At 44.5% G+C, this 24,656-nt stretch overlaps 1 long non-coding RNA gene across 2 annotated transcripts in view; it reads left to right on the forward strand.

Annotated features, from left to right (window-relative positions):
- Window positions 1-24,656, forward strand: part of LOC129653310 (uncharacterized) — a 232,483-nt gene that overhangs the window by 3,909 nt on the left and 203,918 nt on the right. Inside the window, exon 1 of one of the 2 annotated variants that reach the window (XR_008715054.1) lies at window positions 9,265-9,390. The exons of the other annotated variant lie outside the window; for it this stretch is intronic. This is a non-coding gene — a long non-coding RNA (uncharacterized LOC129653310). Of the gene's footprint in view, window positions 1-9,264; window positions 9,391-24,656 lie in introns of those variants that run through there. 2 annotated transcript variants of the gene reach the window in all.

Consider the following 24,656-nt stretch of genomic DNA (forward strand, 5'->3'; position numbering starts at 1 on the left):
TCATGTACTGTTGAAGCCTAGCTTAGAAAAATTTGATCATTACTTTGCTAGCATGTGAGATACATGCAATTGTGCAGGAGTTTGAATATTCTTTGGCATTGCCTTTCCTTGGGATTGGAATGAAAACTGACCTTTTCCAATCCTGTGGCCACTGCTGAGTTTTCCAAATTTGCTGGCATATTGAGTGTAGCACTTTCAAAGCATCATCTTTTAGGATTTGAAATAGCTCAACTGGAATTCCATCACCTCCACGAGCTTTCTTCGTAGTGATGCTTCCTAAGGCCTACTTGACTTTGTATTCCAGGATATCTGGCTCTAGGTGAGTGATCACACCATTGTGGTTATCTGGGTCATGAAGATCTTTTTGTATAGTTTTTCTGTGTATTCTTGCCACCTCTTCTTAATGTCTTCTGCCTCTGTTAGGTCCCTACCATTTCTGTACTTTATTGAGCCCATCTTTGCATGAAATGTTCCCTTGGTATCTCTAATTTTCTTGAAGAGATTTTGTCTTTGCCATTCTATTGTTTTCCTCTATTTCTTTGTACTGATCACTGAGGAAGGCTTTCTTATCTCTCCTTGCTATTCTTTGGAATTCTGCATTCAAACGGATATATATCTTTCCTTTTCTCCTTTGCCTTTCATGTCTTTTCTTTTCTCAGCTACTTGTAAGGCCTCCTTGGACAACCATTTTGTCTTTTTGCATTTCTTTTTTTTTGGGGATGGCCTTGATCACTGCCTCCTATACAATGTCATGAACCTCCATCCATAGTTCTTCAGACACTCTATCAGATCTAATCCCTTCAATCTATTTCTCGCTTCCACTATATAATCATAATGGATTTGATTTAGGTCATACCTGAATGGTCTAGTGGTTTTCCCTACTTTCTTCAATTTCAGTCTGAATTTGGCAATAAAGAGTTCATGATCTGAGCCACAGTCAGCTCCGGTCTTGTTTTTGCTGACTCTATAGAGCTTCTTCATCTTTGGCTGCAAAGAATATGATCAATCTGATTTCAGTATTGACCATCTGGTGATGTCCACATATAGTCTTCTCTTGTGTTGTTGGAAGAGGGTGTTTGCTATGACCAGTGTGTTCTCTTGGCAAAACTCGATTAGCTTTTGCCCTGCTTCATTCTATATTCCAAGGCCAAATTTGCCTGTTACTTCAGGTGTTTCTTGACTTCCTACTTTTGCATTCCAGTCCCCTATAATGAAAAGGACATCTTTTATGGGTATTAGTTCTAGAAGGTCTTGTAGGTCTTCACAGAACCATTCTACTTCAGCTTCTTCAGCATTATTGGTTGGAGTATAGACTTGGATTACTGTGATACTGAATGGTTTGCCTTGGAAATGAACAGAGATCATTCTGTTGTTTTTGAGATTGCATCCAAGTACTGCATTTCAGACTCTCTTCTTGACTATAATGGCTACTCCATTTCTTCTAAGGGATTCTTGCCCACAGTAGTAGATATAATGGTCATCTGAGTTAAATTCACCCATTCCAGTCCATTTTAGTTCACTGATTCCTAAAATATCAGTGTTCACTCTTGCCATCTCCTGTTTGACCACTTCTAATTTGCCTTGATTCATGGACCTGACATTCAAGGTTCCTATGCAGTATTGCTCTTTACAGCATCAGACCTTGCTTCTATCACCAGTCACATCCACAGCTGGGTGTTGTTTATGCTTTGGCTCCATCCCTTCATTCTTTCTGGAGTTATTTCTCCACTGATCTCCAGTAGCATATTGGGCACCTACTGACCTGGGGAGTTCATCTTTCAGTGTCCTATCTTTTTGCCTTTTCATACTGTTCATGGGGTTCTTGAGGCAAGAATACTGAAGTGGTTTGCCATTCCCTTCCCCAGTGGATCACATTTTGTCAGAACTCTCCACCATGACCCATCCATCTTGGGTGGCCCTACACCGCATGGCTCATAGTTTTGTTGAGTTAGACAAGGCTGTGGTCCATGTGATCAGATTGGTTAGTTCTCTGTGATTGTGGTTTTCATTCTGTCTGCCCTCTGATGGATAAGGATAAGAGGCTTATGGAAGCTTCCTGATGGGAGAGAGTGACTGAGGGGGGAACTGGGTCTTGTTCTGTTGGAGGCCATGCTCAGTAAATCTTTTTTATTTTTTTTATTTTTAAACTTTACATAATTGTATTAGTTTTGCTAAATATCAAAATGAATCGCAACAGGTAAATCTTTAATCCAATTTTCTGTTGATGGGTGGGGCTGTGTTCCTTCCCTGTTGTTTGACCTGGGGCAAGCTACGGTGGAGGTAATGAAGATAATGGTGATCTCCTTCAAAAGGCCCCATGCAGGCACTGCTGCACTCAGTGCCCCCAACCCTGCAGCAGGCCGCCCCTGACCCACGCCTCTGCCGAAGACTCCTGGACACTCCCAGGCAAGTCTGGGTCAGGCTCTTGTGGAGTCACTGTGCCTTTCTCCTGGGTCCTGGTGCACACAAGGTTCTGCTTGTGCCCTCCAAGAGTCTGTTTCCCCAGCCCTGTGTAAGTTCTGGCAGCTCTATGGTGGGGTTAATGGTGACCTCCTCCAAGAGGGCTTGTGCCATATCCAGGTCTGCTGCACTCAGAGCCCCTGCCCCTGCAGAAGTCCACTGCTGACCCATACCTTTGCAGGAGACACTCAAACACAGTTCTGTCTTAGTCTCTGTGGGGTGTCTGGGTCGTGGTGCGCACAAGGTTTGTTTGAGCCCTCTGAGCATCTCTGGTGGATATGGGGTTTGATTCTAAACATGATTTCACCCCTCCTACCATCTTGCTGGGGCTTTTCCTTTGCCCTTGGATGTGGGGTATCTCTTTTGGTGGGATCCAACATTCTCCTGTCAATGGTTGTTCAGCATCGAGTTGTAATTTTAGAGTTCTTGCAGGAGAAGAGGAGTGTACGTCCTTCTACCCTGCCATCTTGAAATATGGATTAAACTGTCCATAACGGTGAATTGCTGAGCCTTTCCTGGTCTGTTCATGGACCACAGAGACAGGATGATCAAAACAGAGTCCTCCTCGAACAATCTTTGGTACGCAAATGTTCACTGCAGCTTTACTCATGACAACAAAAGGTATCAATACAAACAATCCAAACTTCCATTGACTGACCAAGAGACAAGCAAAACCTGGCATATCCAAACAATGGCATGTTGTTCAGCCAGAAAAGAAATGAAATCCTGCTGCGACAGGATGAACTGCACAGACATCACGCTAAGTGAAAGAAGTCAGACAGAAAAGGCCACACAGTGTATGCCTGCACTTACATGAAATGGCTGGAATAGGCAGATCTGTGCAGACAGAAAGCACACCAGTGGCTGCCGGGGGGATGGAGGAGGGACAAAAGGAAAGAACTGCATGACGGGTATGGGGCTTTCCCTTTTGTGATGAAAATCTTCTGGAGCTAGGTCACAGTGATGGGTGCACACCGCTGTGCATGGACTAAATGACACTAGGTTGTACATTTTAAAATGATAAATTTTATGTTATTGTACCACACAGACACACAAAACCCAGAGTCCCTGCCTTTCTGCATTCAAGTGAGAGGAGACAGACAATTAACAGAGAAATACGTATTTAACATAAGAGCTGTGAAGACAAGACAGGCCAGGGGACAGAAACTGACAGGGAGGTGCTACTGTCCAGGGTGGTCACTGTTGGCCTTTCTGAGCAGGATGTGAGGGAGAACGCCCAGGAGATGGCTGGGAGGGGACTCTTTCAAGAAGAGGGAGCAGAAAGGACCAAGACCCTGAGGCAGGAGTGGGCTGGAGGGTGGGGGAACCACAGGAGGCCAGCAGGATGGAGCTGCGGCAAGAGGGCCCGAAGGGGAAGGAATCTATGGCTGCAGGGGTTTGCGGTTGCAGAATGAATAAGTGGAGGAGACTGGCAGGCTGGCTCTGGCTGTGTTAAGTAATACTAATGGGAGTTACACAAAAGGCATCCCTCTGGTCTTGGTTACTATGCAACACGGTCATGATTAAACAGATTTGTAACCAGGTGAGGATTTTTGTTGTGCTTTTTGGGCTCACTGCCCAGGTAGTTCATTTATTTACTTTTCATGCGGGCTGTATTGCATGACATGTTGTATTTCGCACGTGTAGGTCTCCTGTGGTCCCTCTGCCTGGGGCTCCCTGATTCCCTCACTCTGCTTTTTTCTTTCCCACTGCGCTTGTTTCTCACCACCCATACACCCCTACAGGTACACACAACTGCATGGTTAATTTCTGTGTCCTCTGGGCTAGGCTACAGTACCCAGTTATTCAATTACACACCAGCCTTGTGCTGCTGTGAAGGTATTCTGAGGTTGTGGTAAACATCTACAATTAGTTGACTTTTAGAAAAGGAGCTTACTCTCGATAGCATCTTATCAGTGGAAAAGCCTTTTCTGCAAAACTGAAGTCTCCCTGTGGGAGAAGATATTCTGCCTCCAGACAGCAACCTTGACTCCTGACTGCGTTTCTAGCCTGCTGGCCTGCCTTGCAGACTTGAGATGTTCCAGCCTCCACAATCAAATGAACCAAATCCTTGAAATAAATCTCTTTCACATCTGCATCTACGCATACACATACATAGACAAATAGTCACTCGTATATTTCCTACGAGTTCTGTTTGTTTAGAGACAGATACCATCTCCTCCCCCAGAGGCAGGGTCTTGCCTGTTTCCTTCACAGCTGTGTCCCAGAGCCTAGAACTGTGCCTGGCAGTCGGAGGAGCCCAATCTGTATAGTCCAGTGGATAGTTCTTGCTTGTTTGGTGTTGGCTTTACTGGTTGTTGGCTTAGCTTGAAAATCAGGGGGAAAAAAGAGCCAGTACAATCTTATCTGAGCTGGGATTTCCCGGGGAGGGCCCAGGGCTATAGATCCTGCTCTTGAGTGTGTGTGTCTATTTGTAGCTGAGAAAAAAGCTGCAGCGGTTAAGAAAGGTTGCAGATTTAAACTCAAGTTCGGGTTCTCCTAGCAACATGCCCACCCACAGCTGCTGGCTGGAGTAATTCAAGCACCAAGTACGTACAGCTGGGGCAGTTCGTGTTGCTAGGAGAACAGGGACTCCTGACTGCTGTGGTATTAGGGCCACAGGGTGGGTGGTGCCATTGTGTCCCCAGTAATTGTTTTACAGCAAGGTGTGCAGGAGGAAACCGGTGAGTGGGAGAGAGAGGGGCAAAGCACAAGCTCTAATGTTTGTTTGTTTGTTTAGGAGCTAGTGGTTAGTGCAAAGCGTCTTGGTTCAGAAAATGTCCCAAATGGGTTTGCAGTTAGGGACAGAGCCTGTTGGAGCTTATGAAACAAACAATTCCACATGTTGTCTGGCTTTTAGCATCCATAGGTCATCTGGATCACAACATAAAGTGTGAGGATGGATTGGGGTTGGGGTCTAAACACAAAAGCATCAAACTGGCATTGGTTGGGGCCAAGAGGGATTTGGGTTTCTAGATTTTGCATTCACTTTGAGGACTATGGTCCATGGGGTCACAAAGAGTCGGATATGACTGAAGCAACTTAGCACACACACATAACTACATTCACAGACCATCCTGACTTCCATCTTCTACCCAGGGCTGAGTCAGCCAGGTTGACCAGCTGAAAAACAAACCAGGACACCCACCCAGGTGGTGGCTCTGCCTCTCACTTTGTTGGCTTCAAGGAACATTGATTAGCCTGGAGAGGATGGTGTGGTGTTGGCTGGGGGATGGGAGAACAAGAGGAAGAGGGCTAAAGAAAATTCCACTCACGGCTGCCCTTATAAAGTGCTGTTTGTAGTTGGTAACCACCTCATGTTACCATTTCTACTTTGTAAGAGAGGAAGCCGACTCGGAGGGCTGAGCTGTCCCAGGAAGTGACAAAGCTGTGAACTTGGCCCAGCTCTGTCCCATTCTGAAGATCACCTTCTTTCTCTCCAATCTGTTGCTACGGGAGTTAAGTAGAAACGGGTGGAGCATACCTTAGGCCTCTTTTCTAAGAGGATGCCCTACAGGAAATTTAATTCAAGTCTTCTCTTAGAGAAGCCTTAGGAGTAGGTAGCAGGAAAAACAACAGTGTGATCATTGGACTGATTTTATCTTCCTCCTGAACACACAGAAAGACTGTTCCAGAGCTGCTACTGCAGCAGCGTGGTGTCACGGGACTGAGTTTCTGGCCAACGGATGGGGCTAAAGGAATAAACACCCCTGCTCAGCTTGGTCCTAAAACCTGCCTGCTATGGCTACATGCTTTCTTCCCACCTGCTGGTTGGATGCGGAGGACCCAGGGTGGGACTCTGCAGCCATGCAAGTTGGTGGAGCCCCTGGGAAGAAGCCTGGGCACCCCAGTGACTTTGCAGAGAGGAATATCTTCTTCCCTTGATGATACTGGGCTGTGAGCGAAAAAAGCCTTTGTTGTTCAAGCCCTTGGCTTTGAGGGTGTTTGTTAGAGCAATCAGGCCATGCTGATTGATACAGAGAGTGTATGTGATAAGATCACTTTTGGGGCCATGCCAAGAGAATGATATTTGGCAGAGGTGTTTCCACGGGGAGGTGGGAAGGAGCCTCATGGTGTCCGAGGGGTAAGATTTAATTAGGAGAAGAGGGAACCAGTGTGTGTATAAAATTCAAAACTAGGAGAAGAGGGAACCAGTGTGTGTATAAAAATAGCAGTAAACACCCTCTAGGGAGACCCTTTCTGAATTGTAGTTAAAGATAATAATCATAAAGTCAATTTTATTGTAGAGTCACTTTTCTAAGTACTTTACATGGATTATCTCATTTAACCTTCATAATATCCCAATGAGGTAGTTGCTATTAATGTCATCCCCACTTTGTAGGTGAGGACATCTCCCTGAAAGTTAATGGCCGAGCTGGGATGGGAGTGCAGGTACGTTGGCTATGAAGCCTGTCTCTCTGGAGTGTGCAGCAGCCCTTTTTTTATGAGAACAGGATTCAGATGTCTTACCTAATTGTCTGAAAGAAAGGCAGAAGTAATTTGGGTGGTTTAAATGTCTCAGGTTGCTGTTCAAATTCTCTGAAAGGGCCCCAAATATTCCTGGAAACATCTGGAGGGAACAGGAGTGCTGGGGTGATGAGGAGGAAGACAGTGGGCATGGAGAAGCCAGCCTGTGCTCATCGTAGGTTTAGAGAAGATCCCGTGTAGACCCATGCTCAGGCAGAGGGAGCCACAGGCTCTGGACAGGTGTTCTTCTAACTGAAAGTGGGGTCCAGCTGCTTGTAGCGCAAAAGCAAATAAAGGGGCCAGGTTGGTGGAAAGGAGTTTGCTTTATTTTGGATGCCAGCAACCTGGGCAGAGCTTGAGGGTAGGAAGGGGAGTGGACTCCTGTTCAAAGGCCGACTTGCTGCCCCCACTTCCAACAATCAGGGGGCAAGAGCTTCTAGCGGCTGAGGGAGGGGGCTGAATGCAGAAACATCACAGTCAGCTCTGACAGTCATCTTGTGATTGGTCACGCAGTGCTCTGACTAGTATCATCTTGATCATTTCAGGTACAGTTAATCTTTACTTCCAGGGTCGATTTGTTCCCATTCCCTTGAGGCCAATTCTTGCAATTGTGGCATCTTATGTCATGGCTCGCAGAAGGCAATGGCCCCCCACTCCAGTACTCTTGCCTGGAAAATCCCATGGATGGAGGAGCCTGGTGGGCTGCTGTCCATGGGGTCGCTGAGGGTCGGACACGACTGAGCGACTTCACTTTCACTTTTCACTTTCCTGCATTGGACAAGGAAATGGCAACCCACTCCAGTGTTCTTGCCTGGAGAATCCCAGGGATGGGGGAGCCTGGTGGGCTGCCGTCTATGGGGTCGCACAGAGTCGGACACAACTGAAGTGACTAAGCAGCATGTCATGGCTACAGTCTGGTCATCACGTAGCTAACTTTTCCCACCTGGTGAGGGTTTCAGTATCTATAAGACAGCTCCAGGATATGGCTCAGAATATTATTTACAGCCCTTGAGGAGGAACTAAAGATCCTTGACTTTGCTTAATGACTCAACGGTTATTGTTTAGTCTTGCTGGATTGTTTGCCTTTGTTTCTGCATTTTCCCACTTCTCTGATTAAACTTCTTCTTTGGTTCAAGTTTTTCCACAGACAAAATGCAGGCAGAGGACATGAGGGGCAAGGGCCTTACTTAGGGTCCTGCTCTGTTTCACTCTGAAGCTCCCTGGAGCACATTGGCTTGTCTGCAGGGAGGGCTTTGGGTAGGAAGAGCACAGACTGCTGTTTCTGCTCTGTGTCCTCAGAAAAAGGACAGGTCTGAAGGTATCTTATAGAGGAGACATACTTGGCCAAAGTTTACTGAATCCATATACCAAATACTTATAAAGGGCCTACTGTGTGCCAGGCAAGGAATGCTGTGAATGCAGTAGTGAGTAGAAAGACGTGGCTGGATTCTAGACGATGGGTGTTTCATTGGAGGACCAGCCGGAGGTCACAGGCACCACAGTTGGGATGGGGTGGGGAAAAATTCAGAACGGGGAGTCCAGCAGGCTCCAAAGCCAAGCCCTATAGCATGACTGGGATGGGCTTGTTTACCTGCTAGTGTTTTCAGAAGAGAAGCAGTCGGTGTATCTGAGTTGCTAAGTTGTGTCCACTTGTAGCAGTCAGTGCATTTCAGAGCTGAGGGAGGGAGTGAATGAAGCCTTAGGGGACTGGCTGCCCTCAGGGAGCCAGAACGGGAGCTCCTGAGTGGAAATGTGCACAATTCTTTTTGGGACCAGCAGAGACCATGCCCAAAACAGGCTCTTTCCATTTATTTTTTTAAAAAGCACTTTATTTATTTCCTTTTTAACACCAAAAACATTTTGCATTGGGGTATCCCCGATGAACAATTTTGTGGTAGTTTCAGGTGAGAACGAAGGGATTCAGCCATACACATACATGTACGCATTCTCCCCCAAACCCCTCTCCCATTCAGGCTGGCACATAACATTGAGTGGAGATCCGTGTGCTATGCAGTAGGTCTTTGTTGGTTATCCCTTTTAAATACACGCCTTTTCCATTTCTGATGTCACTTTGGGATCGACATTTGATTTGCTTGGTTCCATGGGCATTCAGGTGGAGCTGAAGTCTTGTGTTAAATGAGGAAAAACTGTTCACCAGTTGGTCTGGAGTCTGGAGATGTGATTTGCTGTCCAGGGCACTGCACGGAGGCAGCCTGCCTTCCTCCCCAACTGACATTAGTGCTGCCCTGAGCAGGGACATTCCATAGTGTAAGTGTTCTTGCTGATGAATGTCTGACCCTCGGGTGCAGGTGACTTGATGTCCCACTTCCTTAAACGGGATGTGTTCTGAGTGGGAGCAGGGATACGTCCCTGGGCTCAAGGATATCCCTGGACTCAAGAAGAGGTCCCTTGATAATCTAAGCTGTGTCCGGAGTGCAGACGCTTCCTTTCTTCCCAATCCAGGTAAGCTCTGGGACCCCCATACACTTGCCCTGTCAGATGTAGTGAAACTCACAGGTAACTTACAGGTGAGTGGGCAGGATTCCAAAAATAGCCCTCTTCCACTCATCTCTCCTGAGATCTAGGCCCCTGTTCCCAGCTGCTTTCTGAATATCTTGCCACATTTCAAAGTCACTGTGTGTCCCTTCCCTCAATCATCATTTCTAGAGTCTTCTCCATGCCAGCCCTGCTAGGGGTGGGAGTCAAAGAAAAGATGGCCCCCTTTCACATGACCGGTCTCTCTCTCTCTCTCTCTTTTTAAAAATTTATTTATGTTATTTTTTTTGGCTGTGGAGCATCTTCATTGCTTCAGCAGGCTTCTCTAGCTTTGATGAGCAGGGGCTACTCTCAGTTGCGGTGTGTGGGCTTCTCATTGCGATGGCTTCTCTTGCTGTGGAACACGGGCTCTAGGCACGTGGGCTGAGCAGCAGCAGCTTGGGGGCCCTAGAGAGCTGGTTCAGTGGTTGCGGCTCTCAGGCTTGGTTGTTCTGAGCACGTGGCGGGTTTCTGTTGAACTCACCTCCTCCTTCCTGCTCTGGACCAAGCATTCCTTGAAGGCAAGGGCTGCGTTTGCTCCCCAGTGTGTTCTCAGCACCTGCGAGTTAGCACATATTAGATGCTCAATAAAACATTGTTGCCAACATGTCAAATGAACGCAACACCTGTCTTCCAAAGGCTTCAGGGTGTTGGGGGAAGCAGAGAAAGGAACCAACAGATGGAGTTCAGCCTGCACACGTGTTGGGGAAGAGGGTAGTGGGAGGAGGGCATTTAACTATGTCCTCAGGGTGGGGCTCAGGGATGGCTTGCAGGCGGAGGCAACTGAGAACTGAGAATAAATAGGAGAAAGGACAGAGCATGGGGGAGAAGGCCATTCCAGATGCCAGCAGAGCGGCCCAGGGCACCAGCTGACAGAGCAACAGTGTATTCTGGGCAGTAGAAGGAGGCGAGGGTAGGAGGCCCAGGCAGGTGGACAAGCTCATCCTTTCTGCAGACCAGCCCTGCCTTCCCTGACCCCCTGGTTTCTGTGGAGCCACTTCAGTTCTCCTGGAGACTTTCCTATGCATCCTATCCTCTCTCTTCCTCAGGACTCTTGTTCTCTGGGTTTTGTGCTCACCCTTCCCCGCCCTGGAGCCTCCATTCTGGTCCCACTGCCCTGCCCTTATGTTCTGCGGACCTGGTTCCTGTGTAGGCCACCCAACTGGCCCTCCTGCCCTTGTCTTCTTGGGCTCCCTGCACCCCCATACACTTCTGGCAGATTCTTCTTTTTAGGGTTCCATCCTGACTACAGCCCTCCCTGCTTGGTAGCATTCAATGGCTCCGAGGTGTCTACAAAATTAGGTGAGAGATTCTTGACTCGGCATGCCAGGACTCCAACCCGAAGGGCTACCTAACTTTCTAGAATCATCTATTGTCCACATTCATGCAGCCAGCATCAAACTGGACTCTTGACTTGAGTTCATGCTGTCTGGACTATCTGTTCCCACGTCCCCAAATGTCTATGGGGTCCTATACCTCTTTCAAGGCCAATCTCCATTTCTGCTCTCTGTGAAGCCTTTCCCCACTCCCTGATAAACTTTATTTCATAGCTCTTACCTCGTGTCACAGCATAGTTCTAATCTTCCCTGGGCATGAGAGCTTGTCACAAGGTTGGCAGCAGTGAGGAGCTAATACATGCCTTATGGCCAGAGGACCCAGGGGGATCCAGGCCCTAGCAGCCACTATCCACAAAGTCCCAGAAGGAGAGTCAGAGGAAGAGCAGAGAAGAAAGAAGAGTCACATTTGATGGCAGCTGGACTTGGGCTCCAAACTGGAGTCAACCAGGCTGAGCCTGGGGGCCATTCTCCCTGGATCTCTGCTCTTCCTCTGCTCTGGGCAGCCACATGGAAGGACAAGGGAGAGGGCATCAGCCTGGGCCACTGAACTGATTGGCTGCAAGAAGAGAGGAGAAGGATGGGCCAGCCACTGCACCTGACCCCTCACCAAGCCTGTGTTTTGGGAACAGTAACCACTGCTGCTGCTGCTGCTAAGTCGCTTCAGTCATGTCTGACTCTGTGCGACCCCATAGACGGCAGCCCACCAGGCTCCCCCGTCCCTGGGATTCTCCAGGCAAGAACACTGGAGTGGGTTGCCACTTCCTTCTCCAGTGCATGAAACCACACCTACTTGCAAATACCGGCCAATCAGTGACCTGCCGTCTGACCAATCGGACGAACATTCTCCCTCCTTGGGATAGAGTAACAGGGGAGGTATGCGGAGATGGAGCCTTGAGATGTCTCCTCTTACTTCTGGAGTCCCTTCAACACCCAGCACAGCAATGGAGACAGTGAGAAAAACAGGGACTGGTTGGATGAATTTGAAACCAGTGCTTCCAGCATGAGTGGTGGTCTGGGTCTGTCCTCATGTCAAGGTCCAGACTTGCAATCTCTAGACAGGATGCAGTGACATTAGAGCGAACCGTTTCCCTGCCTCCCGTTGAGTACACACTCACTGGTGCTCAGTAAATGTCAACGGCCCACTGAGCTAAGAGGAGTCAGAAGAGATGTATAGGAAGGTTTTCACCCAAAGATCCTGGCTCTTTTTGAGAGGCCATCACAAGAGAAATAGATATTGCATGACAACATGGGAGCCAAGAGGAAGGAAAGCCTGAGAAGCAGAACGTATCGGGGCAAAACCACTGGGCAGTGGAAATACACAGGCTGTCAGACCCCCTCTGGTTAGGAAGAGAGGACTCGGGGGAGGAAGGGGCCATGGGGACCTGTTTAGGGACCCTGTATCAGAGGGCGCTTTTTTTTGAGCTTCATATTTTATTCTTTTGAATTGGAGTATCATTGTTTTACAATGTTGTAATAGTTTCTGCTGAACAACAATGTAAATCAGCCATATGTATACATACTACCCCTCCCTCTTGAGCCTCCCTCCCACTGCGCCCCCCCACCCTTCTAGATCATCACAGAGCTGTGAGCTGCGCTCCCTGTGCTGTAAAGCAGCCCCCTGCTAGCTGTCCATTTTACATGGTAGTATATATATGTCAGTGCTATGCTCTCCGTTTGTCCCACCCTCTCCTTCCCCTGCTGTGTCCACAGGTCCACTCTCTCTGTCTGTATCTCTGTTCCTGCTCTGCAAATAGGTTCATCAGTACCATTTTTCTAGATTCCATATATATGCATTAATATACAATATTTGTTTTTCTCCCTTCTGACTTACTTCACCAGAGGGAACTATTAAGAGATGCATCAACCAGGGAACTGAACTCCCAAACTCGTGTCTGCCCTGCCAGGTGCTGGGGCTTTGGTCAGCTTGCCCCAACCCTCTTGTATAAAGTAGGTCTTCTGGCTCTGCCTCCCATGGTAAGGGCTGTGAGGGATGCTGGTTGGCTCTCTGCTTTGTTTTGGGGTGGGATTTGGGGCCAGGGCTCCCTCTTATTTCTCTCCTTTACTCTGATGCCAACTTCCATCCTCTCGAGGGTTTCCTCCCAGTCCTGGATGCTGAGGTGGGGGCAGCTTTGTTCTCATGATACTGGGCCGATGGACGTGGGGCCTGGACTCCACGTCCAAGGAGATCAGAATGGGGCCAGCAGATAGATTTGTTCCCACAGAAGGACAATGCCTCTGCATCATCCAGTGGAGGTGTTCACACAAGTCCTGACCAGACATCCGCGACTGCCAGGGATGTCCCAGGCCGAGATGAGTGCCTGGGGTTCTAGGATTCTTTCTGCCTTTGCTGTGGTTCTGAATAGTTAACTTTTTTGGCTGTTTCTTCATCCTCCAAATGGTTTGAGGAGGGGGAAAATCATACTGTCTATTCCACAGGTTTCCTAAAGAGTAAGCTGGCTTCTAAAGTCAATACCAAAAAATCCCCGAGACATCCTTGATCATTTACATTTCCCATATGGAACCTTGTGATTTTGGATTTCAACTACATGTTCCTTTCCTGCACTGCCAAATTAAAAAAAAAAAAATCTCTTTTGGGAAGCTTTTGATAGTCAGGATCAAGGGTCTTACCTTCAAGCAAGTGTATTTGCCTCCTGTCACATGCAGAAGTCATTAAGGATCAGAGACTTGGAATAGTGAAGGCTTTTGTTCTTCCAAATGCCTTCCTCAGCCTTACCTTGGGTCTCATAACCCCTCTGGGAGGGCAGCTGGGTTGGTGTTGATTTTTATCACTGTCTTTTCCAGGTGGGGAAATCCAAGCACCCACTAGTATGGGGGCAAGGAGCCAGGTCAGAGCTGGGGGTCGAATCTGGACCCTCCCTGCATCCTGTTCCCTAGGGGCCACCCACAGGGCAAGGAGGCTGCTTCTGCCTCAGAGCTGCACATGCCCTCTCTCTTTGCCTCCTCATCAGCCCAGAGCAATGCCAAGAAGTCAGGTTTTCAGGGGACAGGAGCCTCAGCCCCCAGTCAAATATTCTCTTATGGGAGAAGAAGCCCGGGGACCCAGGTATGTAACAGATAAGGGAGGAAAGGGACCCTGCCGACAGCCTTGCTCTCCTAAGTGAATTAACTTCATGTGGCCTAGAGTCTACCAGCCGTTTTGGAGCTATTCTCTCTACCCGCCAACCTTCCGTTTCTTTTGCCTTTTCTCTCCCTTGGTTCCCTGCAGCGGCCCGGTGCAGCGAGAGCCCCTGACTCCTCAACTTCGCCAGGTGCCCCACCGCCGATTCTGCAGGTCGCCACTGGGTGGCGCAGCCGCCCATGGCGTGCGGGCTCGGGTCGCGCGGCTCTGGGTGCAAGTGGCGCATCCTGCGCTCCATCTCCACCAACCCCAGGGGAGAACTGGGCTCCTAGGGGCGCTAGAAAGAGGAGCGGAACGGAAGGGGGCTGTCTTCTGGAAGCCTGAGGGGCGGCTCCCAGGCTGTGGGGCCAGGTGGGGCTGAACAAAGCTCCGGGACCTTTAAAGAGAAGTGGATGGTTTCCTGCCTCCCATGGGTCCGGATAGGGTAGGGAAACGTGGAGAGAGGAGGGGTTGCTGGAACCTTTTTTTCCCTCAGGGAAGCCCTCTCAGGTTGAGAATAGGCCAGAAAATTGCATTCCAAGAGCAGCGGTGAAAATATCAATGCACATGATTTGGGGAGGAGGGTTTTCTTACCTACTTAACAAACACACAGTGCTTGTACATGCCAGGCGCTTTACAAATATTAACGCCTTTTCTTCTCAGAGCAACTCCACAACCTTATTTTACAGTCAGGACACTGAGGCACAGCTTCCCCCGTTAGTAAGTGGCATAACTGGGGTATCGCCCAGACAGACTGACTCTCCTGCAGCCCCCTCTCAGGGCTGGGATGGACTTCAGACCACCTACTTCCTCACAGAAGGCACTGGGAGGGAGGCATGCCTGGGCTTCTGTGTACAGTTTAGCTCGGATGCCCTCCTGCTTCTTTAATTCATTCTTACAGGCACTGTTGATGTGGGGCTTCTTGGCACTTGGACTACAGGGGTCAGCAAAACCAGCCACAATCCCTGTCCTTGTGGAGACTTCATCCTTGTGGAGCTAGGTGTATTAGTAGTAGTGCTCCGCCACGTCCAGCTTTGTGACTCCATGGACTGAAGCCTGCCAGGCTTCTCTGCCCGTGGGATTTCCCAGGCACAGGAGTACTGGAGTGGGTTGTCATTCCCTTCTCCAGGGGATCTCCAGGGGACCCAGGGACGGAACCCACGTCTCTTGCATCTCCTGCAACGGCAGGTGTGTGCTTTACTACTGGAGCTACTTGCGAAGCCCAGGAGCTAGTTAAGGAGACAGAGATTAATCAGTCACATCAGTGACACTTACAGAGATCAGTGTTCTAGAGAAAGCTCCCTTTTCTTCCTGGCCCTACTCCATACCCTCCCATCCCAGACCCACTTGGCATGTCTGAGCCCCTATGTGTCTACTAAGACTCTTGCTCAGAGCTGAGAGGATAGATGCTGACTTGACTTAGCTGTACAGCCCTTGGTAACTTAGAAGGGAGATCACATGCCTTATTTTGTTTGGCCTTATCCAGAATGGGTTGGCGTGGTTCTCCTAGGGAGGCAGGCCTTTTAGAAGAGGATGCTTCAATCCAGAAAAAAATTCTGGGCAAGACTGGGAAAAAGGCTTTCAGACTTGGGTTTGAATCCAGACTCTCACCTGGTTTGTAGTGTTTGCCAATTTCTGTGGTCCATCTGTTGGTGGATTTCAAGTTACCGATGTGATGTCACTAAATAAGGAGCTGGGAAGAGATGCACAAATCTGACTCTCACAATCTGTGTGGGCATGCACCAGTGAGCTGGTGGCGGTGCCTCTCACTAGTTGTGTGAACGGAGGCAAGTGATTTAACCATCATAGCTTCAGTTTCCTCATCTGTAAAATGGGCTAACAGTACCTCTCTCAAAGTGTTGGTATGTAGGTTAAGTGACTTACTGTTGTTTTTACCTATCTTATTGAATCCTTATGATGCACTTACTCATTCTGTTTATTTAGTTTCGTGTTTATTTCTCCAATAAGCTATGACCTCTTTAAAAGTAGGGACCATGTCACACATCTTTTTGTTATTATAGTTTTGTTGTTGTTTGGTCCTTTTTTGCCTTTTTTTAAAAACCAGAGTATAATAGACTTATTATATTAATTTCATGTGTATGGCAGTGATTCAATATTTTTATACAGCACAAAAATAATCACCATGATAAGTCTAGTTACCATCTGTCATCATACAAAGTTATCACAACATTATTGACTATTTCCTATACTCTATATCCTTTATTTTATAACTGGAAGTTCATGCTTAATCCCCTTCATGTAGTTGTCAACCTCCTAACCCTTCTGCTCTGGCAACTGCCAGTTTGTTCTCTGTATCCATAAGTCTGTTTGTTTTCTTATGTTTGTTCATTTATTTTGTTGTTTAGATTCTTCATATAACTGAAATCATGCGGTATGTGTCTTTTTTGTCTGATTTATTTCACTTAGCATAATTCCTTCTAGATTCATTTATGTTATTGCAAATGGTAATATTTCTTCTTTTTATGGCTGATTAATACTCTACTGTGTGTGTGTGTGTATGTATGTGTGTGTGTGTATATATATATATATATATATACACATTTTCTTTATCCTTTCACCTACAGATGAACACTTAGGTTGCTTCTATATCTTGGTTATTGTAAATAATGCTGCAGTGAACATTGGAGTGCATATATCTTTTGTATTTAGTGTTTTCATTTTCTTGGAAAATACCCAGAAGTAGAATTGCTGGATCATATAGTAGTTCTATTTCTAGTTTTTTGGGAAGGATTTTCATAATGTGTTCCATCCTGGCTACACCAGTTTATATTCCACTCAACAGTGACAGGATTCCCTTTCCTCCACATCCTGACCAACACGTGTTACACGTCTCTTTGGTGATAGCCATTCTGACAGATGGGAGGTCATATCTCATAGTCTTTTTGATTTGTATGGTAAGTCCTCTACATAAGAACCTTCCAGTTGTGAAATTTCAAAGATGTGAACGTACATTCACACATCCACTCACATAAGATGGTTCCCATATCTGGCGAACATTGTGACGTGCATGTATCTCCCACAGGAAGCTGTGCTTTTGTGTACTTTACTGTATACTTTGTAGAGGACAGTAGTACAGAATTTTTACTTCAAGCCCAGAAAGTCTTGAAGCAAGTAAAAGCAGCAGTGGTATAGCTGGCACTGCTAAGAGGTGCCAAGCGATAACAATGGAAACAAGTGACAATAATTGAGAGAGTAGAGCAAGGTGAAAAGATAGCTTGTCCTCTGTCTCCTGTTGCTGACCATCCTTCAGCTCTACCATCTTCTCCCTCTACTCTTCTTGGCTCCTCACTCGATGCCAGCCCCTGTATGCCAGTTGCTGTAATGTACTGCTGTACTTTTCAGGATACTACACTGTAAGATTAAAAATGTTTTCCTTATTTTTGTGTTTTTTTTTAATGTATTATTTGTGTGAAAAGTATTATAAATCTATTACAGTACAGTTGTTTAGTTGCTAAGTTGTTTGACTCTTTTGCAACCCCGTGAACTGTAGCCCATGAGGCTCCTGTCCATGGGATTTTCCGGGCAAGAATACCAGAGTGGATTGCCATTTCCTTCTCCCAGGATCTTCCCCACCCAGGGGTGGAACCTGCGTCTCCTGCATTGATTGGTAGGCAGATTCGTTACCACAGAGCCACCAGGGAAGCCCATTTTTCAGTACAGTATTATGTAGCCAATCGTGTTAGTTGGATACCTAGGCTAACTTTGTTGGACTTATGGACTTATGAATACACTCTTAGAATGGAGCTCATTTGTTTGTAGGGAACATACTGTTCTTCCTTGATTATTGGTAATGTTGAGCATCTTTTCACATACTTGTTAGTCATTTGTATGTCTTCTTTAGAAAAATGTCTACTCAAGTCCTTTACCAAGTTTTTATCAGGTATTAATCTTTTATATTGAGTTGTATGAGTTGTATATATATTGGATATTAACCCCATGTTGAATATATGATTTGAAAATATCTTCTTTATTCAGTAGATTGCCTTTTCATTTTATTGATGGTTACCTTCACTATGCACATTTTTTGTACGTGTGTTTGTTTTTTTGATTAGGTCTCGTTTGTTTATTTTTGCTTTTGTTGTCCTTGCCTCTGGAGACAGATCCAAAAAAGTGTTTCTAAGACCAGTGTCAAAGAGCATATTGCCTATGTTTTCTTCTAGGAGTTTTAAAGTTTTGGATCTTACAATTAAGCCTTTAATCCAAGAAAGTGGTCTAGTTTCATTCTTTTGCTTGTAGCTGTCAAGTTTTCCTATTACCATTTTTGAGGAGACTATCATTTTTCCATTATATATTCCTGCTTTCTTTGTCATAGATGCTTGGCCAAATAAGCAAGGGTTTATTTCTGGGCTCTCTGTTTTGTTCTATTCATCTATGTGTCTGTTTTTTTTTTTGTGTGTGCCAGTACCATACTGTTTTGATTCCTTTAGCTTCATAGTATAGTTTGAAACCAGGGATTTGTGATACCTCCAGTTTTTTCCTTCTTATTCAAGATTGCTTTGACTATTTGGGATCTTTTGTAGTTCCATACAAACTTTTAAGATTATTTGATCTGGCTCTGTAAAAAAAGGCCTTTGATATTTTGATAGGGATTGTGTTGAATCTGTAGATTGCTTTGTGTAGCATGGACATTTTAATAATATTAATTCTTTTAGCCTATGAACATGGCATATTTTTCCAATTATTTGTGTTGTCTTCAATTTCTTGCATCAACATCTTATAGTTTTCAGAGAATAGGTCTTTCACCTCCCTGGCTAGAGTTATTCTTAGGTATTTTATTCTTTTTGATGTGATTGTAAGTGGGATTATTTTATTAATTTCTCTTTCTGATAATTCATTATTAGTGGATAGAAATGCATTAGTGGATAGAAATACATTTCTATATATTAATTTAGTATTCTGAAAATTTATTTAAAATTATTTTTAATTTTTATCTTTTGGTTGTGACATGCAGCTTGCAGCATCTTAGTTTTTGACCAGGGATTGAGCCCATGTCCTTGGCATTGAAAGCATGGGAATCCTAACCACTGAACTGCAAGGGGATTTCCTAGTATCCTGTAAATTTATTGGATTATATTATTCTAATTTTTTTTAATGGAGTCTTTAGGGTTTTCTTTATGTTGGTTTGGCAAAAAAATTTTGTTCAGGTTTTTCTGTAAGATGTTATGGAAAAAACTGAATGAACACTTTGGCCAACCCAAAGTATCATGTCATCTGCAGGTAGTGACAGTTTTACTTTTTTCCTTACAATTTGGATGCCCCCCCCCCCTTTTTTTCCCTTGTCTGATGCTGTGGTCAGGACTTTTGATACTACATTGCATAAAAATGGTGCTAGTGGGCATTTTTGTCTTATTTCTGATCTTAGAGGAAAAGCTTTCAGCTTTTCACCATTGAATATGAGGTTAGCTCTGGGTTTGTCATATATGGCCTTTATTATGTGAGATATGCCCTCTATACCCAGGCTTCTCAGGTGACTCAGTGGTAAAGAATCCACCTGCCAATGAAGTAGCTGTAGGAGACATGGGTTAGATCCCTGGGTCAGGAAGATTCCCTAGAGGAGGAAATGCCAACCCACTCCAGTATTCTTGCCAGAATAATCCCATGGACAGAGGATCCTTGGAGGCTACGTTCATGGAGTTGCAAAGAGTCAGACATGACTGAGTGACTGAGCATGCACGCATGCATATGCCCTCTTCACTTCCTCTGAGGGAGGCTTTTTTTTTAAATCATAAATGAATGTTTAATTTTGTTGAATGCTTTTTCTGCATCTATTGAGATGATTATATGGTTTCTATCCTTCATTTTGTTAATGTGGTGTATCATATTGACTGATTTGCAGATACTGAACAATTCTTGCTTCCCAGGTAGCTCAGTGGTAAGGAATTTGTTGGCCAATGCAGGAGACACAGCTTTGATTCCCTGGGTTGGGAAGATCCCCTGCTATAGGAAATGGCAACCTGCTCCAGTATTCTTGGCTGGCAAATCCCATGGACCGAGGAGGAGCCTGTTGGGCCATACCCCATTGGGTCACAAAGAGTCAGACACACCAAGAGACCAAGCATGCAAGCATGAACAATCCTTGCATTCCTAGAATAGATCCCATTGATCATGCTGTATGTTCCTTCTAATGTATTTTGAATTCAGTTTGCTAATATTTTGTTGAGGGTTTTAGTATTTATGTTCCTCAAGGATATTGGACTGTAATTTTTTTTTTTTTGTAGTTGTTTGGTTTTAGTATCAGGGTAATGCTGGCCTTGTAGAATGAGTTTGGAAACATGATTTCCTCTTCAAATTTTTGGAATACTTTGAGAAGAATAGTATTAAGTCTTCTTTAAATATTTGGTAGAATTCACCTGTGAAGTCATCTGGTCCTGGACTTTGATTTGCTGGGAGTTTTTTGATTACTGATTCAACTTGACAACTAGTAATAAGTCTGTTCAGATTTTCCATTTTTTCTTGATTCAGTCTTGGAAGATTGTATGTCTAGGAATTTATTTTCTTCTAACCGTGAACTTCCAGATGTTCAAGCTCATTTTAGAAAAGGCAGAGGAACCAGAGATCAAATTGCCAACATCCGCTGGATTATGGAAAAAGCAAGAGAGTTCCAGAAAAACATCTATTTCTGCTTTATTGTCTATGCCAAAGCCTTTGACTGTGTGGATCACAATAAACTGTGGAAAATTCTGAAAGAGATAGGAATATCAGGCCACCTGACCTGCCTCTTGAGAAACCTATATGCAGATCAGGAAGCAACAGTTAGAACTGGACATGGAACAACAGACTGGTTCCAAATAGGAAAAGGAGTACATCAAGGCTGTATATTGTCACCCTGCTTATTTAACTTATATGCAGAGTACATCATGAGAAACGCTGGGCTGGAAGAAACACAAGCTGGAATCAAGATTGCCGGGAGAAATATCAATAACCTCAGATATGCAGATGACACCACCCTTATGGCGTGAAAGTGAAGAACTAAAGAGCCTCTTGATGAAAATGAAAGTGGAGAGTGAAAAAGTTGGCTTCAAGCTCAACATTCAGATAACTAAGATCATGGCATCTGGTCCCATCACTTCATGGCAAATAGATGGGGAAACAGTGTCAGACTTTATTTTTCTGGGCTCCAAAATCACTGCAGATGGTGATTGCAGCCATGAAATTAAAAGACGCTTGCTCCTTGGAAGGAAAGTTATGGCCAATCTAGACAGCATATTAAAAAGCAGAGGCATTACTTTGCCAACAAAGGTCCGTCTAGTCAAGGCTATGGTTTTTCCAGTGGTCATGTATGGATGTGAGAGTTGGACTATAAAGAAAGCTGAGTGCTGAAGAATTGATGCTTTTGAACTGTGGTGTTGGAGAAGACTCTTGAGAGTCCCTTAGGGTGCAAGGAGATCCGACCAGTCCATCCTAAAGCAGATCAGTCCTGGGTGTTCATTGCAAGGACTGATGTTGAAGCTGACACTTCAGTACTTTGGCCACCTGGTGCAAAGAGGTGACTTATTTGAAAAGACCCTGATGCTGGGAAAGATTGAGGGCAGGAGGAGAAGGGGATGACAGAAGATGAGATGGTTGGATGGCATCATCGACTCGATGGACATGGGTTTGGTTGAACTCCGGGAGTTGGTGATGGACAGGGAGGCCTGGCGTGCTGCGGTTCATGGGGTTACAAAGAGTTGGACACGACTGAGTGACTGAACTGACTTGAGGTTGTCCAATATGTTGGTGTATAATTTTCATAGTAGTCTCGTATGAGCCTGTATTTCTCTGGTGTTGGTCATAAGTTCTTCCATTTCATTTCTGATTTTATTTATTTGGATCCTCTCTCTTTTTTCCTTAATGATCTGGCTAAAGATTTGACAATTTTGTTTATCTTTTCAAAGGGCTTCCCTGATAGCTGAATTGGTAAAGAATCCGCCTGTGATGCAGGAAGATTCTTTTCAAAGAACCAGCTCATAGCTTCATCGATCTTTTCTATTTTCAAAACCTCTATTTCATTTATTTTTGCTTTACTCTTTATTATTTCCTTCTTTCTGCTGAGGTTGGGCTTTGTTTATTTTCTTTTTCTAATTTCTTTACCTGGTAGTTTAGATTATTTGAGGCTTTCCTTGCATCTTGAGGTAGGCCTGTGTCACTATGAACATAGGGTGGGTTGCCATTTCTTTCTCCTGGGATCTTCCCCATCCAGGGGTGGAACCTGCATCTCCTGCATTGGTAGGCAGATCCTTTACCATAGAATGGAGTTGGTTTTACTGTGTCCCAAGTTTTTTGGGAAGTTGTGTTTCCATTTTCATTTGTCTCAAGATATTTTTTTGATTTCCTCATTCACTCATTGGTTGCTTAGTAGCATGTTCTTAGTTTCATGTGTTGATCATTTTTTCCCCCAATTTTCTTCTTATATAGTTTATTTCTGGTTGATTGTGTTTGGAAAAGATGCTTGATTTGAGTTAAATCTTCTTAAATTTATTGAGGCTTGTTTTGTGGCTTAGCTTGTGATCTGTCCTGGAGAATGTTCCATGTGTACTTGTGAAAAATGTGTATTCTGCAGATTTTGGGTAAAATGTTCTGTATATCTATTAAGTTCATCTCATATAATGTGTCCTTTAAGACCAAGGTTTCCTTATTGATTTTCTGTGTAGATGATCTGTCCACTGATTCCACTGAAGTAAGTGGGGTATTCAAGTCCCCTATTATTATTGTATTATTAATTTTTTCTTTATGTCTCAACATTTATTTTATATATTTAGGCACTCTTGTGTTTGGTACATAAATATTTAGGAATGTTATATCTTCTTTTTGGATTGATGCCTTTATCGCTATGTAATGACTTTCTTTGTCTTTTGTTATAGCCTTTGTTTTAAAGTCTGTCCTGCCTGGTATGAGTGTTGCTACTCTATCTTTCTTTTGACTATCTTTTCCCTTCATTTTCAGTCTGTGTGTGTCTTTAAATCTGAAGTGATTCTCTCGCAGGCAGCCTTTATATGGGACTTAAAAAAAAATCCATTTAGTTACCTTGTGTCTTTTGGCTAGAACATTTAGTCTATTTACATTTAAAATAATTATTCATATGTATGTATTTATTGTCATGTATTGCTTTCTGATTGTTTTTGTAGTTCTTCTGTCTTCCTTTATTCTTCTCTTGATGGCTTCCCTTATGGTTTGATACTTGTCTTAGTTTTCTGTTTGCATTCCTTTTTCTTTCTCTACTGTCTATATATTGTAGGGTTTTGGTTCCTGATTACCATGAGACTAATATATATCTATATATCTATTTATGTCTATAATCTATATGGCAGTTTTTGAGTTGATAGTTGCTTAAGTTTGAATGCATTCTAAAAGCACTACATTTTTACGTCCCACATTTTGTTGTTTTGAAATGATAATTTGCATATTTTATTGTTGACATTATAATTTGCTTACTATAGTTGGAATTTCTTGCCAGTATCGCACGCTTATCAATTGTGGCACTGGAGCAACAACAGTTGACATTTGTGTTTTTGCCTTTTAACCTTCATATTAGCTTTTCAAGTGACTGATCCACTGCCTTTGCTATTTATTTGCCTCTACCAGTAATATTTTTCTTTCATATATTTTCTTAGTTCTAGTTATGACCTTTCCTGCTTAAAGAAAACCATTAATATTTTTTGTAAGGCTGGTTCAGTGGTGATGAACTCCTTTAATTTTTGCTAGTCTGGGAAAGTCTTTTTCTCTCCTTCACTATAAATGATAGCCTTTCTAGAGTATACTTGGTTACCGATTTTTCCTTTCAGAACTTTAAGCTGTTCCTTTAGGCTTGTGAAATTTCTGCTGAAAAATTAGCTGATAGCCTTATGAGGGGCCTCTTGTATGGGACTTGTGTTTTTCCCTTGCTGCCTTGAAAATTCTCTCTTTATCTTTAACTTTTGTTATTTTAATTAGGACATATATTGGTATAAATGTCTTTGGGTTCATCTGGTTTGGGATTCTATGTTTCTTGGACGTGGACATTTGTTCCTTCTCCAGGTTAGGGAAGTTTTCAGTCATTATTTCTTCAAATAGGTTTTTCTATCCCTTTCTCTCTCTCTTCTCTTTTTGGGACCCCTACAATGTGAATGCTAGTGTGCTGGTATCCAGTATGCTTGATGTGTTCCCAGAGGTCTCTTAAGCTGTCCTCATTTAAAAAGATTCTTTTTCTTTTTGCTGTCCTGTTCAGATGATTTCCAATTCTTTCAGATTGCTTATTTGTTCTTCTGTTTCACCTCATCCATCCCCTGTTGACTTCTTCTAGAGTGTCTTCTGTCTCAGTCACTGGGTTCTTCAGCACTGATTGGTTCTTTCTTATATTTTCCCTTTGTTAAAGTTCTCACTGTCTTCCTCCATTCCTCTCCTGAGTGCAGTGAGCCTATTTACGGCCATAACTTTGAACTCTTTATTGGGTAGATTTTTTATCTCCATTTAATTAAGCTTTTCTGGGGTTTTATCTTGTTCTTTAACTTGGAGCATGTTTCCTCTGACGCCGCATTTCGTTTGATTTTCTGTCTTTGTTTCTGTGGATTAGATGGAACAGCTCCCTCTCTTGGTCTTGAAGGCATGTCCCCTGTGTGGACAGCATGTACCAGCTGGCTTTGGCAGGCTGGTGGAGCTACAGTGAGTGTGGACCAGGGAGGTCCTGAGGGAGGCTATGCCTGGGCTGCCTTTATGGGATGTCTGGAGTTGGGGTGAGCACCAGCAGAGGTGAACACAGAGCA

Source organism: Bubalus kerabau, chromosome 5 (assembly GCF_029407905.1).
Source record: "Bubalus kerabau isolate K-KA32 ecotype Philippines breed swamp buffalo chromosome 5, PCC_UOA_SB_1v2, whole genome shotgun sequence".
Classification (NCBI taxonomy): domain Eukaryota; kingdom Metazoa; phylum Chordata; class Mammalia; order Artiodactyla; family Bovidae; genus Bubalus; species Bubalus kerabau.